Here is a 17,163-nt window from a genome sequence, read left to right on the forward strand (position 1 = left end):
AAAGCTTCGCGTGGTGCCCGGCACATGGGACGCGCCACACCTCCGCCTGTGCCCTCCCGCTCTGGGCACCCATGCCCTGGCAGGAATGCCCAGCATTCGCGACAATGATGCTTCTTAAATTCAGCTCCTGATTTAATTGAATGCTTCCCTCCTTGCAGGCGTCTCCGTGCGTGTGAATTGTCCCATCTGTCTTTTCTCTGAGAACTGCCCCCCGGGGTTGTGAAGCTCCAAGTGGAGCCCGAGAGACAGGTGGCCGCTGGAACTCACTCACCATGTCTACTGAGCCCGTCAGCACACGTTCTAGGCGCTGGGGAAACGGTGGAGAGCAAGGCACACCGGGCCCTGCCCGCAAGGGGCTGGAGCTCCCTCACAGACGCGCCCCACACTGCGCTAGGCCCGCGAGTGTCATCGCCTTCCACCTTCTCCAGGATTGAGTCAAAAGTCATCCCATTGCCTTCTTCAAACATTATCAGGCTCATTTCACAGATGAGGAAACTGGGGTTCAAGGTATCAAAATCCCATCAGGTGAGCTCATCACTCAGCAAGCAAGTGGCAAAAACGAGAAATTGCTTTCCTCTCCCTTCCCGCACGAAGCCCGAGTCAGGGCTTGTGCAGAACCCAGGGAAGGTTCATTACGATGACAGCACCTATAAAAATCAAATGGGCCATCTTCCAGGGAGCCGGAGGAGAGAGGAGAACAAAGCCGTCCGTGTGCAAAGTCAGCCCAGGATCTGCGAGGAGCCGTGTCAAGTCCATACATGGAAATCCACTTCCACCAGGATTGGCCACCCCCGAGGCAGGCGAGGAGCCCCGAGCGGGGCCCTGAGTGTTAGGAGGAGCCGAGCGATCCAAAGCATGACCTGCAGGCTGAGAGCAGCCAGGCGGCCTTGGAACAACTGGCCGAGCCACCACGAGACCCAAACCCGCACTTTGGGAGGGGCCTGGGGTCCACAGAAAATGCCCACACGCCCTCAGCGCAGCCTGCCTGCAGCCCCCAGCCCAGCCAACAAGGCCCGGGCGAGGCCACTTCACTGCCCAACTCCAAGCCCAGCCCAGGTTGTGAAGGCTGAAGAGCTAACCTGGCCGGCGTCCCAGGCAGAGACTGGGAGCGAGCAGGGACTCTGGAAGCCGGCAGAGCTGATCTGCTGGCTGCCTGACTTGGGGCCGTTGCCTCCACTTCTGAGCCTGGTGTTCTCGGCTGCAGAGTGGGGACGGCTAATGCCTACCTTATAGGGGGAGGAAGAAATGAGGGGACAACGCAGCCGCTCTGTGCACATTACACCACACAATCCTCGCAGTTAGGGTTCGTGTTCTCAGTGCACCTGAAGAAAACAAGGCTCAGAAAAGGTGAGTGCCTTGCCCCAAATCACCGCCAGTCAGCAGCTGGTCCAGGTTTGGAACCCGGGTCTGTCTGACTCCACAGCAGGGCCCTGCCCGCCTCCCCCTCACTGCATGCCAGGGGCTCACTCTGCACACTCCATTCTAGCAGTTTCCAGTTTGATCCTGCATGTGTCCTGCTGGGTGTTGGTTCTGAAGGGGTTGGCTGTGTTTGCTCCTGGTGCACGTGGAGGAGTCGTGAATTTGAGTATATTTACGAAACCCAAGTAGATGCCTTTGTTGATGGCCCAAGTCAGGCAGAGCCTATTCACTGAACAGAGAGACAATAAGAGGCCTTCCTTCAGGGGAGGGGAAGCAAAAGGCTCTTTCTTGCCTCCAGAGGCTGGGCCACAACTCCGCCCTCAGGGGAGAAGACAGGTATTCCCGGCAGACAACCACAGCTCACACATCTGCTCGAGACACGGGATCCTGATTGGGAAGTTCTCTGCGCGCCCTGCAACGCCCCCATGCCCACTCTGCAGCCATGAACACGCTTTGTTGGCTTTCCTCGCTCAGACGTGAGGGCTTCAGAGAGCCAGCTGGTGCACCAGCCTCGCAGCTGGCAAGGCCCACAGGGTGAAGCTACCAGAGGACAAAGAAGAAAGAGGCTGGGGCCCTAGATCCCCTTCCCAAATTTGCAATCAGCACCAAACTCCGGGGCCCCTCACTAAAGTGGGTAAGGGACTGTGCATGAAGTGCTGAGAGGGAGGCAGAGAGAGAGAGAACCAGGCTTTCAAGGAGCATGGTGGGTGTGCTGCCTGTTTCCCCAGAGTGATCAGCCTTTGGGATGCCTAAGGCAAAAGGTTCAGAAACATCAGGATTTGAGCAAGTTCAAGGTCTTCCAGCCAAGTGACCTCTAACCCCCGCCCGCTGGTTCCTGGCCCAATTCAGAAGAGGTGTAACACTGCCAGAGTGGTTTGGCAATAACGGCACCCACCTTCCTAGGCTGCAGGGGGAGGAATTTCACCGGCCAGTCTCCAGCTTAACCCTCGAAGGTTCCCTGCTGTCCCTGCGGACTTGGGTTCCAATCCCAGCTCTGCCTTTTCCTCCCAGATGACCTTGGACAGCTCCCTTCTCTTTGTTGAGTCTCTGTCCCTGTCTGCAGAATGAGGATCACATAGTGGTGCCTCAAAGGCAGGGGACACTAGATAGAAAGTGTGCAGAGGCCGGAGCACGGCCCTGGAGCAGGGCAGTCACTTGATGGACACAGCTCTTTAGGAGGACCATCAGAGCTCTCCCTGGGTGAAAAAGACGCCCGTGTCCCAGGAGGACAGGAAGGACCTGTGCTGGAGACCCCGCCACTTATAATCTAGCCTGGACCTCTCCCCTGAAACCCACCCACATGTCCAATGGTCTGCTGGACGTTCCCATTTGGTTGTTTAATGAGCAACTCACATTTGATACATACAAGGCTGACCTCTTGGTTTCAGCCCCACCCCTTCCCAACTGCTCCTCCCACATCCCTCCCAGGCACCTGCCCTCCCAGGTACTCAGGCCAAAAGTCTTAAGACCATCCTGGTTTTTCTCTCCCACCTCGTATCTAATTCAGCTCAGCTCTTTCTTTGAAGCGTATCCAGAATCTGGCTATCTTTCACCACCTCTTCCTGCCCCCCACCCTGCCCAAGCCCCCGTTGTCCTTCTGGGGGATTATTGCCTTGTGAGGGTCTTTCCACTTCCTCCCAAGGCCCCCTTCAGCTTACTCTTTGCAGAGGAGTGGAGGGATCTGTACTGGTTGCCCATTGCTGCTGTAACACGTCCCCACAAACTTGATGGCTTAAAACAACACAAATCTTTTCTCTTACAGTTCTGGAGGTCAGAAGTTCAAAATTAATTTCAACGAGCTGAAGTCGAGAAGTCAGCGGGCTGGCTCCTTCTGGAGGCTTCAGAGAGAATCTGCTCCCTGACTTTTCCAGCTTCTGGAGGTGCCTGTTCTCCTCGGCTGGCACGACTCAACCTCTTGCTTGCGTTGTCACACCTCGTCTCCTCTCCTGTAGGAGAATCTCCTTGGGCCTCCCACTTGTAAAGATCCTCGTGATCACGTCAGTGGGCCCGCCTGTAATTCAGGACCCTCTTCCCATCTTAGTCACATCTGCAAAGTCCCCTCTGCCGTGGAAGGCAACACATTCACAGGTCTGGGGATCAGGATGTGGACATCTCAGGGGTCCATTTTTCAGCTTACCACGGGATCCTTTTTAAACATAAGTGGGATCACGTCTCTCCTCAGCTCACCCCTCTATTCCCAGAAGCTCCGCCTCTCAGTGTAAAAGCCACACCCTTCCCATGACCCATGAGATCCTCTGTGATCTGGATCCTACTCTTCTCTGACTCAGATCCTCCCACCTTTCCCCTCACTTTCACTCTGCTCGAGCCACATTGGGCCTCCTTGCTAGGTCCCATTAATACCAACCACAGTCTTGCCTCAGGGCCTTTGCACTGGCTGTTCCCTCTGCCCAGAAGGCTCTTCTCTCCAATACCCTCACGGTTCACTCCCTCACATCACTGAGGTCTCTGTTCCAGTCACCAAGAGAGGCCTTCCTGTACCTCCCTGTATAAAATAAAGCTCCTGCCACACACCCCATCCCTCTCTGTCCCATTACTCTGCTTTATTTTTGTTCTTGATCCTCATCACCTCCTGAGATCAATTTTTGGTTTATTGGTTTACAATCTGCTTCTCTACTAGGACGTAAGTTATTTGACAGGAGGAATTCTGTTCATGTATCCCTGCCGCTGGCTGGTGCCTGGCATGCAGTAGGTGCTCAATAAATACTTCTGAGATGGATGGAGCCATCTGGCCCAGATCCTCTGGCTCTCTCTAAAACCACTGACCTCTGGCCAGTGTACACTGTGCCAATCCCCAAATGCACTCAGTACTTTGGTTGGGGATGTCTCAGTTCAAACATGAAAACACAGCAAACAGTAGGAGTCAGGATGTCACTCCAGCCCCCCACCCACTGCTGGCCCTGGGCGACGGGGCCTCGCTCACTGCCCGTGATGCTCACTCCCCCACTTGCTCACCAGACCACGTGCAGAGCGGACGGCCACTGCATGTTCTACGTGCCCACCCTGTGCCCGTGTTGGCTCACTCAGGCCTCAGCACAGCCCTGCGAGGCAGGTGCGAGGACAGTCACCCCCGTGTAAGGGTGGAAGAACTGAGGCACAGGCAAGTCCCACTGTGTGCTACTGCTCCGTACTCCACACTGTGTTTTCCCCAGGGCCGGGGCCCACGCCTGGCTCCCCCCGAATCTCCCTGAGGAGCCCAGGAATGGGCAGAAGGTGGGTGTTTAGAACTCCAGAAAGGCCGAGAGGAAGGACCTGAGAGCCCATCGAGCGCAACCACAGGCTGTGCTGAGAACACTCCCATCGCTGGTTCAGGGGCCCTGAGGGGAGGGGGAGGGTGGGCAGGGGTCCGGGGTGCTGATCTCCAAGGGGCTCTGAGGCAAGTCTGGGGGTACTGGGGTACAGACCTTCTGTCAGGCGGGGACTAGAGGGGTTGGCAGGGATCCTTTGACAAGCTTTTCGGGGTGGAGGTTAGACCCCACTCAGCCCCACCCCCCAAGACGGGGGTCCCAGTACCCACAGATGTGCCTTCCTTGGTGGAGGACAGCAGGTGAACAATGGGGCCTTGGTGACTGAAGCCCACCTGCCAGCCACAGTCCAGGAGCGGCTGCCGCAGCCACCAGCAGGGCCCGGCCTGTCACTGTGCAGGGAACATGCTCAGCTCAGTGACCTGAACGAGTATTTAAAGAGTGTGGGTCTGAGGACATGCCAAATCCCTTCCCGCCCAGGGCCCCCGCACGCTGGCCCTGCCACATGCGTGGGTCCAGTTTCCCCGTCAGGCGGGAGGCGGTCTGAGCCCTCTGGTATGTTGAGGACAGTGCTAAGGGCACTGAGTGGGCTCCTCGGCCTGCATCTGGTGGGCAGCCAGCTCTCAGCCCCTGCCTGCCCCCAGTCCTGACCCCAAACAATCTGAGCCAATCAGTGTGACAGGTGGAGGTGGCAAGGAGAATAGTCCTGGCTGATTTTGGTGGCTTTGGGAGGGTAGTGGGTAAATTCACTGAAAATACGGCGAGTGAATAAATGCATGAAGGAACGAAGGATGTGCACCAGAGGAGAGCATCATGTATCAGACGCAAACGTGCCTGTCCTCCTTGATGTCCTCCTCTCCATGGCTAAGACCTTTCGGCATCTGACCTCACAGGTGAGATCATCTCCAGTTCAAGCCTCCGCCTCATTAGAGGTGACCTCCTCATTCACAAGCAGTAATAGTAACAGCCATCTCAAAATGCTCATGTCCCACACTCCAGACCCTGTGCTCAGCACTCATTAATCAGCATTCTCTGCCATTTTAACAGGCTTCTCAGGTAGGTATTATTATTCCAATTTCACCGGAAAGGGACCTAAGGTTAAATGACTTGCCTGAGGACACACAACTCGTAAGTGGCAGTCTCAGGATACGAGTCCAGGTGCTCCTGGCTCCAAAGCTTGTATGGTTAACCTCTCTACTCAGGCTCCGCAACCAGTGACCCACCACAGCCAGCCCATGGACCCCTGTGCTTGTTTATCCCTGATGACAGTCTCCACCTGCATGCACACCCCCGCCCCAGGAACGTAAGCTCCGTGGTAGCAAGGACTTTGTGAGTCACGGTGCTGGCACACGGCAGGTGAATGTTTGTGTCCCCCCAAATTCGCATGTTGCAGCCCTAACCCCCACTGTGGCCGCATTTGGAGACGGGGACTTTACAGAAGTAATTAAGGTTAAATGAGGTCATAAAGGCGAAGCCCTGATCCAAAGGATTGTAAGAGGAGACCCCGAGAGTTCCCATTCTCTCTCCACGTGTGCACAGAGAAGAGGCCACGTGCGGGCACAGTGAGAAGGTGCTCGTCTGCAACTCAGGAAGAGGGGCCTCACCGGAGATGGACCCCGCGAGACCCTGCTCCGGACTTGCAGACTCCAGGACTGAGACAGCCGGCTCCCGTTGCGTAAGCGGCCCAGCCCCTGGTCTTTGGTGATGGCAGCCCACGCGGACCAGCGCGGTGCTCAGCTGTGCTGCTCGTGGATACAAAGCCAGTTTGGTGCACATGTTTTCAAGAGGAGGCTCTGAATGTCCCAGCACCTGCCGGCCGCCTCCCCCATAGCGTCCCTTGTTTTCCTGCTCGGCCCCTGGGGCCCCAGGTGTGAGGTTCTGCTCTGAGCCGGGCTGGGATTTCAGCAGCAGGCCAAGCCCGAGCCAGGGCTCCGTCCTCACATGTGCTGGATGGTTGAGAGAAACAAATGTCCCTCTTGTGGCCCCCAGAGTCCCCCCAGACCTCCCCAGGTGTGTGTGCTGGGAGGGCTCGCCGGCCCGGGGGTCCTTCCCTACCTTGCAACCACTGGCAGCTCCTGGCCTTCAGCTCACTCCTCAGGGACAGGATCTCGAAACCTCCACGTGGCCTCTGGGGACAGATTCTCTGGGGAACCACCCTCTCCATGGTGGCCCTGGTGGGGCCACAGCCCAGGCAGTACCCCCGGGCCTGGGAGCAGCAGGGTGCAGTGAAGGCTCTGAGCGCTTCACCAGCCTACAGATGCCCTCCCGGCGTGGAGCCCAGCAAGTGGGGAAATCCAAGAGGGTAAGCCGAGTGGCTGCCGATGCCCAGGGGAGAGGCGCCCCTCGGCCACCTGGCCCGCGGAGCCCAGCTGCTGTGCTCCCCACCCGCCACAATGCACAGGTGAGCAGCAGGCTGCCGGGAGCCAGCGGGGCTGCGGCCCCTCCAGCTGGGGTGGGGCCATCAGGGGGCGTGGAGAACCAAGTCCTGCCCCAGCGTGGTTATCGACTTCACCTGGATTGGGAGGAGGTCCCTTTGCCCAGATGCACCCCCCTTTACCCCTCTGCACAGCAGGAAGAGGAGACCCTCACTTAGTCCTGGCCTCGTCCAGGCCCTGGGGAGAGCGGCCCGACTCTGGATACGGTGCAACTGTGGAAGCAAGGGGAGAGACGGCGCAGGAGGAGAGACAAATACTGATGGAGCAGTAATGAGAACAACCATCTCGTATTTCACTGACTGTGTGTTGGGTGTCCAGTCACGTCTTTCTCATCCTAGCTGGCCTTGACTGAGTACTTGCCCAGGGCCAGGCCCTGCAATGGGCACTTGCCACTCCTTGTCTCACTTGATCCTCATGAGACGTCTAAGGGAGGCAGTAGTACCCTTGTTTAATGAACGAGCAAAAGGAGACCAGAGAAGTAAGACGGCAGCCCCAAGGTCACACAGCCAATGAGAGGCAGGGCTGGAATCCACGCCAGGTCTCCCAACCCATGTTCTGTGTTGCTGAACAGGTAATAATAATAATAAGGGCTCAAATTTAAGGAATGCTTCCTGTATGTCAGGGATCTTCTAAGCATTTGCATATATTACCCAGTCTAATCCTCCCAATAGCCCTTTCCATCATCCCTAGTTCATAGAAGAGGAAATCGAGGTGCAAAGAGGTGAAGTGACTCCCCAAGGTCACACAACAACTAATAAAAGGGACCAGTAACATCCCAGCTGAAGCACCTGACTCTGGAACTCCAAAACCACAAGGCAACACTTCCTCTCACCTCCTGGAATCTTCACAGGAGTCCCCACTAGGAGGCCTTATTACCCCCATTTTGCAGAGTTAAGTTACTTGTTGAAGGTCATGCAGAGGGATAAGGGCAAGGGTGGGGTTTGAAGCCAACTGTTTCTCGTTATATTCATACTACAGCAGTAATTACAGTTATCCTTCAATGAGTGCACACCGCCTGCCAGGTCCAGCACCAAGAATGCTACACGGACCCTCACAAGGGAAGGAGAGATTTGCATCAGTCAGGAGAGGCAAGGGTATGCTGCGGTAACAAATAGCCCCCATGATTTTAATGGCTGAAATCAAAAAGCATTTATTTTTGCTGCAAGAAATACATAAGTGAGGGGGCTCTGTTCTCTGCCGTCTTCACTCAGAGACCCAGACTGAGGGAGGACCCGTCTGTGTGGGGGTTGGCCAAACACAGAAAGGGAAGATTGGATTCAAGCAATTGAATGCTCCAGCCTGAAGGTGACACATGACACTTCTGCCCATGGCTCACTGGCCACCACTAGTCACACGGCCCCACCCAACCACAGAGAGGTGGGCACAGGCCATCCTGCTATGTGCACAGAAGGCAGAGAGCCACACAACCAGGCCACCCCAATATTACCCCTGCTCTCCAGAAAAAGAACCCAACGTCCCAGCTGGTAAGGAACAGAGCCTGACACCAAACCGACCCGGAGCCCCTGCTCTTTCACCACACACACCCCTGAGACACAAAGCAGACCCATTGATACAATCACGTCGAGTCTGATGGTGTGCAATGAGCGGCCCCACACCTTCTCTCGTTTCGCGCACTCAGCCTTGGTGCGGGGGCCAGGAAAATCCCCCCAGTTTGCAGCAGAGGAAGCTGAAGTTCAGAGAAGGCAGTCTTGGACAAGGCCACGCGGAGTTCGGGAGGTGGGGCAGGGGTAGGAACTCGGTTTCCTGGCCCTCCAGCCTCCTGACTGACATCAGCCCTCCTTCCCTCTCAGCTCAGGGACAAGGAGGGAAACTCGCGCCCCTTCCTCTCTCCCCTCCCTGGGAGATGGAAGGGACAGGGCTGACGTTTTAGGCTTTCCAAGAGCAAGATGGAAGTCAGGGAGCCCGGCTGGGCCTCGAGGGCCTTCGTTCACAGCAGGAGCTGCCAGGAATACAAGTTTCATCAAGCTCTTCATCAAGCCGCTGTGTTCTCAGCATCTTATCCAGTCCTCACCACGGGCAAAGGCCACTGATAAAACCATTTGGCCCATTTTATAGATGAGGAAAGTGAGGCTCAGAACCTACCAGAGAGCCCGACACAAAAGTTTTTTGGGCAGGTAACCGACTGGATCAGAGGGGCTAAGAGACTGGCCCAAGGGTACCCAGCTCGTCAGGGCAGGAATTGGTCTAGAATCCTGGTGAGCTTGCCCAGACCCCAGGTTTCCTGAGTGAGAGGCAGGGGTGCTGAGTTCGAGCTCCGGAGCCCCTCTGCCCTGGGCAAAAGTCCCAGCTCTGCTACTGCCAGCTGTGCCCACGGGCAAGTTACTTAACTTCTCACTTCAAAATAGAGGGGACTGGAGGTCTCCCGGAGCTGTCACGGGGGGTCAGCTAACCCCCATAAGAACACCGGCTGGCACATTGGCAATGTTTCACGAAGGTCAATTCTTGTTGCTGTTGTGGTTACTGAGTTTCTAGTTTGAAAGGAAAGACACTTCAAAAATCAAAAGAATAATATATATAAACTAACAATGAAGGCAATCCATCAGCCTGAAACAATGGACAGGAAATACGAAAGTTCAGTCGGATGACAATTTTGAACAAAGAGGGTAAGAATAACTATTGTAAGGGAGGCCGAGTTGCTGTTGGCTTTGTCTGAGTCTCTTAAAATAATTGAAGATTGTGCTTAATTGTAAATGGGCAGTGTCGCTGGCGGTGGGAAACGGCAGCATGCCAGTTCTGGAAACATTTTGGCAATATGTACCCAAAGCCTTAAAATTGTGACTACCTCTCATCCTACATCTTACTTCTGGGAACTAACGATTCTCTAATGATAATCTTAGAAAGGAGCTGTTTTCTCCTATTTTACAAATGACAGAATGGAGGCTCTGAGAGATCAAATAACCTGCCCACAGTCACACAGCTGGGAAGCGGAGGAAGCTGCATCCAGCCCAGGCTGGTCTGATGGCAGAGCCCTGCGCGCAACAGCTGCGCCTCCCGTGCTCGGGAGGCTGAGTCCACAGGAACGTCGTAGGGACTCAGCTGTCCCTGCTGGCAGAGATGCAGTCTCCATGGGGAAAATCCCACAGAATCAATGAAACAGCAACTTGATCTAACAGGTGAGTTTAGCAAGGTCGCAGGGTACAAAGTCAATACACAAAAGTCAATTTAACTTCTACTCTCTGGCAACAAACTATTGGAATTTGGAATTGTTTAAAAAGTGTGATTTACAGCAGCATCAAAAAACATAAAATACTTAGGGATGGATCTGACAAAATATGTGCAAGATCTATATACTGAAAACTATCAAACTATAAAGCTGGGAGAGGCATTAAAGAGGATCCAGTAAAGAAAGAGATAGACCGTGTCCATGGATTGCAAGACTCAATATAGGTAAGATGTCAGATCTCCTTGAATTGACCTATAGAGTCAATGCAATATCAATTAAAATGCAAATAGGCTTTTTTTTTTAATTGAGAGGCTGATTCTAAGATTTATACAGAAAGGCAAAGTAACTGGAATAGCCAAAACAATTTTGAAATATAAGAACAAAGTTGGAGGACTCATATTACCTGATTTCAAGACTTATTATAAAACTACAGTAATCAAGACAATATGGTCCTGGTGAAAGGATAGACCCATAGACAAATGGAAAGAAGAGCTAGTCCAGGAGTCCAGACAACCCACCAACCGGGAGAAAATATTTGCAAATCATATATCCGACAAGGAGTTAATCTCCAAAATATATAAAGAACTCATACAAATCAACAACAACAAAAAAACAACCCGATCGAAAAATGGGCAGAGGACATGAACAGACATTTTTCCAGAGAAGATACAGAGATGGCCAACAGGCACATGAAAAGATGTTCAACATCACTGATCATTAGGGAAATGCAAATCAAAACTACAATTTTGAAACTTACACAGCCAGTTAATATGGCTATAATTACCAAGAAGAAAAATAACAAATGTTGGAGAGGATGTGGAGAAAAGGGAACCCTCGTACACTGCTGGTGGGAATGCAAACTGGTGCAGCCACTATGGAAAACAGTCTGGAGATTTCTCAAAAAATTAAAAACAGAACTACCATATGACCCAGCTATCCCACTACTGGGTATTTATCCAAAGAACTTGAAATCAATAATTCAAAGAGACTTATGATCCCTGTATTCATTGCAGCATTATTCACAATAGTCAAGACGTGGAAGCAACCTAAGTTCCCATCAACTGATGATTGGATAAAGAAGATACGGTATATACGTACACAATGGAATACTACTCAGCCATAAAAAAAAAACAAAATCATCCCAGTTGCAACAGCATGGATGGACCTTGAGGGTATCAGGTTAAGTGAAATAAGCCAGACAGAGAAAGACAAATGCCAAATATTTCACTCATATGTGGGAGATAAACAAGCAGACAGACAAAGAGAACAGATCAGTGGTTACCAGAGGGGGAGGGGGTTGGGCGGGTGGGCATAAGGTATAAAGGGGCACATATATGTGGTGGCACAAATAATAATCTACAACTGAAATTTCGCAATGTTATAAACTATTATGACTTCAATAAAATTTTTAAAAAAGAATAGTCTTTTCAACAAATGATGTTGGAACAACTGGACATAGAAAAAAATGAACTCAACTCCTATCTCACACCATATACAAAAAAACACTTGAAATTGATCGTAGATTTAAATGGACACGATTTAAAACTATAAAACTTCTAGAAGAAAATACAGGACAACAATTTTTGTCACTTGGTTTAGGCAATGATTTCTTAGGATGCAAAAAGCACAAACTGTAAAGGAAAAAATAGATAAATTGGACTTTACCAAATTTTAAAATTCTGCTCTTCAAAAGAGATTATTAAGAGAATGAAAATACAAGTCATAGAATGGAGAAAATATTTGCAAGACATATATTTGATAAAAGACTTATATCCCAAATATATAAAGTACTCCCACAACTTGATAAGGAAATAAACAATCTAATTTTTATTACTTTTTTTGTTTTTTGTTTGTTTTGCTGAGGAAGATTTGCCCTGAGCTAGCATCCTTGCTAATCTTCCTCTATTTTTTTAGTATTTTTTTTAGTTAGCACAGCATGGCCACTAACAGAGCGGTGTAGATCTGTGCCCCAGAACCGAACCTGGGCCCCCAAAGTGGAGCACGCTGAATTTACCCACTAGATCACCAGGGCTGGCCCAACAATCCAATTTTTTAAATGGGCAAAAGATTTGAATACATGCTTGATCTATAGATTTAACTGGATGGCAGAGAAGAGAAGCAGATAGCACATAAGGATGTAGGGGAGGAAGACATTTCCTCTACCTGCTCTGGGTTCTTCAGGCCCGAGAACGAATTAAATTCACATGAGACAGAATAACAGGAGAAAGTTAAACAAAGCTTAGTAACATGTATACATGGGAGAGGGTCAGGCAAGCTGAGCAACTCGCCAAAATGGCTGAAGCCCCCACCTTAAATATCATCTTCAGCTAAAGATAAAGGAGGATATTGGGGGAGGGGAGTCGGTCATGGGAGATTACCACACAAGTCCAGTAAACAAGAGTCAGGTTATTATGCAGACTTAAGTCCTTGCCTTCTGCATTGATTAAGAGTTTCTAGAGATAAGGTCATCCCCCTTCTTCCTGGTACAGAGAGGGAGGCACCTTTACAGATGGAGATTTCCTTTACAAATGTAAACGTGTCTTAACAAAGGGTGAGTAAATTCTACTTTTCAGAGTTGCTTTCTTGTCTGCAGTTTTTAAAAGTAACCAGCCCCAAATAATCCTCATGCCAAAGAGACATATCTTGGGGTGGCCAATTCTAGTCCCCCACAAGGACATGAAGAATGCTCAACATCACTAGTCATTAGGTCAATGCATGTTAAAACTACGAGATAACACTACATAGCTATCAGAATCGCTAAAACGTTCTTTAAATGCGGACAATACCGAGAGCTGGTGAGAATGTGGAGCAATTGGAATCCTCATTACATTGCTGATATGGCTGCTTGGAAAGCAGTGTGGTATTTCTTACAGAGTTAAATATGCACTTAGCCAGATGACCCAACTCTCCCCTCCCTAGGTATTCACCTAAGATAAACTAACGTGCACACAAAGACCCACATGCAAATACTTAGAGCAACTTTATTCGTAATAACCAAAAACTGAAAACAGCCCAAGTGTCCACATGCTTAAATGCACCGACCAGTGAAATACTACTCATCCGTACTAGGAATGATTTACTAAGACACGCAACAACCCGGTGCATCTCAAAAGCATTATGCAAGTGAAAGAAGCCAGACACAAAAGGCCACATTCAGTGCGATCCCATTTATACAACGTTCTGGAAAAGACAAAGCTGAAGACAGAAGCCAGGTCAGCCTCGGCCAGGGGTGGGGGCTGGGGAGGGGTTGACTGCAGGGGAACAAGAAGGAACTTTTGCTGGAAATTCTCTACATCTTGATTGTAGGAGAGGTTACACAACTGTATACATTTGTCAAAACTCATCAAGTGGTACATTTAAAAAGTGTGAATTTTACTTTAGGTAAATTATGCCTCAATAAACCTGACAAAACAAAAAAGATGTACACCAAACAAAACACTCATTTGACAACAAAAATGAATTGGTCATCTACTATGTGCCATCAACAAGATGGACAAGGGTCTTCTTCCCATACAGCTCACGTCCCTCTGTGATGTACGTGTGTGTGCATGTGGGCACGTGTGTGAGTCTGTCACTGTAGGCTTACGTTTTTCATAGGTCAAAGTCTCTCTAGTTTCTGTCTGCTTTTGTTTGCTCTCTGGTGTCTTTAAATAGTTATTTTAAAATTTTGTCCGGAGTTTGTCATTGCTGTCTGTGGAAGGATTAGCCTGACATAAGCTATTCCCGCAGGACCAGAACCAGGTCTGGAGCGAGACCAGAGTGTAGATGATGAAAAATCTGCGATGACTTAGAGACATATGGCAGATAAATCGACAAGAAGCATATACGATTCCAGAGTAAATGTATTATCCAGATATTCGCGTATTTCACAACATGCCGGCAATCCAGATTATACACAGTGCTGTCAAGAAATAGAAATGAGTGTGTTCCACTTTTTCACAAAAATATTTATTTATTTAGTCTCTCATTCAACAAACATGAGATGGGGCAGGGCCATCACAATGTGAAACTGCAGAGCTCCTTGTTTAAAGAGCGAGAAAGAAGTGCTCTTAAAGAAAGGTACAGAAGAAGTTTCTTCTTTCTACAACTGTCTCTCTCTTGACGTCTTACGGTGCTTTTCACTTGCTATTTGGTGTCATTCTAAGTAAAGAAAAATACAAATTTTAAATTACTAGCATTGGGGCTGGCCCTGTGGCCGAGTGGTTAAGTTCGCAAGCTCCACTTTGGCGGCCCAGGGTTTCGGCAGTTCGAATCCTGGGCGTGAACATGGCACCTCTCATCAGGCCATGCTGAGGCGGCGTCCCACATGGCACAACTAGAAGGACCCACAACTAAAAATACACACTGTGTACCGGGGGGACTTTGGGAGGAAAAGGAAAAATAAAATCTTAAAAAAGATAAATAAAATAAAATAAAAATAAATTATTAGCATGAATTTATTGTTCATCTGTATATTGTGCAATTTTTTAAATGCAAATATCAGGGCATTTAATTCATAAACAAAATCAGTGAAATTACCAAATTTGTATTACGTGGTTCATCTCAGAAGGGTGCCTGGAGCTGCCCGAAAAAGATTAACAAGACACACGCAAGAAGGCTGAAAGGAAGAAGAGAGGATTGGGAGACTCGGGCCCCTGCCCTCTCCGCTTGCCCACAGTCAGCTACGGGAGCACTCTGGAGTCGGGGATACAGCAGGGAGAGCACAGAAGCTCACGGGCACCTGGTGGCCACCCCTGCGACAGGGCACCTGCCCTCATACTTGGGTCTGGTGAGTGCTGCGTTCCCCCTCCTGGCAGTCGTTGGCCCGACACCACGTGCCCTAGCCAGAGCAGGGTCTGGAGAAGTCGAGCCAGGCATCTCCCCCTCCACAGTGTGCTGCCCCCACCCAAGGCAGGAGGAGATCCTTGATCTTTAAACCTCCACGCTAACGTGCGCTTGGACCCTGGATCAGGCTTGACCTCCTTGAGACACAGCCTCTGGCTAGCCGCCCGCCAGACCACTGTTGGGCTTAACATGGGGTGGCGACCGTACCCTTTGCAAGATGCCACCAACTGTGCGTGCCTGACCCAACCCTCCGGGTGCTTGTGCTCAGGCCCCTGCTGGGGCAGAGGCAGCAGCGGTCAAGGGGCAGGGGCGGGAGGGGAAGGCCAGACAGAGTCCTGGGCTCCATGAGAAGAGGGGTAAGTGTCAGAGAAAGCATCTGGGGAAGGTGATGGAAGGCAGGACCGCACATGAGCAGAGGCTCCAAGTCCTCAGTGCACGCTCCATTGTCCCATCACACTCCACTTACAAAACACACATTCAAAGATATAAGCATTAAGAATTCCAACACGGTATCCACATGGCATTCAACCTCAAGTGCAGCGAGGGCCCTTTGTAGCATGGGGTCCTGTGTGACTGTGATAGTCACAAGCCCATGAAGCCGGCCCTAGCTGGAGCCAGTCCAGGAATGAATCAGACACGGTCCCTGCCCTCCACGTGTACTTGGGTGACAAGCAAGTGTCAGGCACTGTGGTAGGCACTGGGGAGAGAGGAGAAACCTCGAGACAAGGTGCCCCTGCCCTTGGGAAGCTTGCAGCCTGGCTACAAGGTGGGGTGACCTCTGCTTGGTAGACGGGACCCATAGGAGCCCACCGGAAGGGGCTTCGAGCCCAGCCTCCAGGGCCCAGGGAGGCCACCGAGAAAAGTGGCACTTCTGCCGAGACCTGGACGATGAGGTGACCAGGTGAAGAGACGGAGGAAGAGCATGTCAAGCAAAGGGAATTGGGTGTGCCAAAGGCGGAGGCTGGAGCGAGCCTGGCAGGCTAGAGCTACAGAAGGGATGCACCATTATTCAGAGAGACAGGCACCGCGCCATCCCACGGTGAAGTCCAAACCGATTTTTTACCGTAATCTCAGTCTCCTATTTATGACTGTGGCATGAAATATAGTTGCCTGATGACCCACTTGGGACACAATGTGTCTGCAGGCGAGGTGGGCGGTTCTTAGCGAAAGTACGAGCAGCGCCTGATTCTCCCTCGCTCCTGTATAGCACGGGCTCTCGGCTCCAGCAGAACGTGGGCTCCCCGACACGTGGGCTCTGCCTGCCGGGGTCGGGCAGGGGCACTGCTGGCCACCGGACGCCAAGTCAGGGCCGGGTACTGCGCCCCCGCCCAACTCCTCACATCAGTCGGGCACACTGGTTCTCCCACTCCCACGTGTGCAGCTCCAGTCCCTGCAGCTCGAGACCACCGCCACGGCCCCATCCCCATCTCCTCCGCGACCAAAGCTCCAACCCCAGCCCCCTCCCTGGTCAAGGCGGGAGGGAACAGAACCTCTTTCCAGAAGTGCGGCTTCAAAGTCCGGAACTCACTCCGATTGGACTAGCTTGGGTCACGTGCCCGTGCTGAGCCAATTGCTGTAGTCAGGGAGCAGGAGGCGGGACCATCACTGTTCATTTCCAGCCATAGGGCTGGTGTAGTGGAAAGTACTCCCTTTGGGGACGAGGCAGACCTGGGTTCTAGTTCCCCCTTGTCTGTTTTACTGTCTGTGGGTTTCTGGGCCACCTCTCCTTGAGGCTCAGGTACCCCGTTTATAAAAATGTTGATAGGAACGTATAGCAAGCCGTGAGGATTAAACACATGCAGAGTACGTGGAATGTGGTAAGTGCTCAATGAATGCTAATTAGCAGCTATGCATACAATGTCTTGCATCCACACAAATATAAGGCCTTTGAAAACGCTGATTCATTTTTCTGGAACACACTTATCTCTTTTATCGGCGCATCCTCTCGAACCCCATTTTCCACACTTCACCCCCAGTGGCTGCCTCCTCTGTGCACCATTAGATAGCAGAGTGGTTAAAACCTGGGCTTGGAGTCAGA

The 17,163-nt window shown here is 51.3% G+C and overlaps 1 long non-coding RNA gene across 1 annotated transcript; it reads left to right on the forward strand.

The window, feature by feature from the left end:
- The first annotated feature begins 864 nt into the window (after nucleotides 1-864).
- On the forward strand, nucleotides 865-3,955 carry LOC138917552 (uncharacterized). The gene is made up of 2 exons (XR_011425735.1): nucleotides 865-1,347; nucleotides 3,182-3,955. It is a non-coding gene; the product is annotated as an uncharacterized lncRNA (long non-coding RNA).
- The last annotated feature ends 13,208 nt before the right edge of the window (nucleotides 3,956-17,163 follow it).

Source organism: Equus caballus, chromosome 14 (assembly GCF_041296265.1).
Source record: "Equus caballus isolate H_3958 breed thoroughbred chromosome 14, TB-T2T, whole genome shotgun sequence".
NCBI lineage: Eukaryota > Metazoa > Chordata > Mammalia > Perissodactyla > Equidae > Equus > Equus caballus.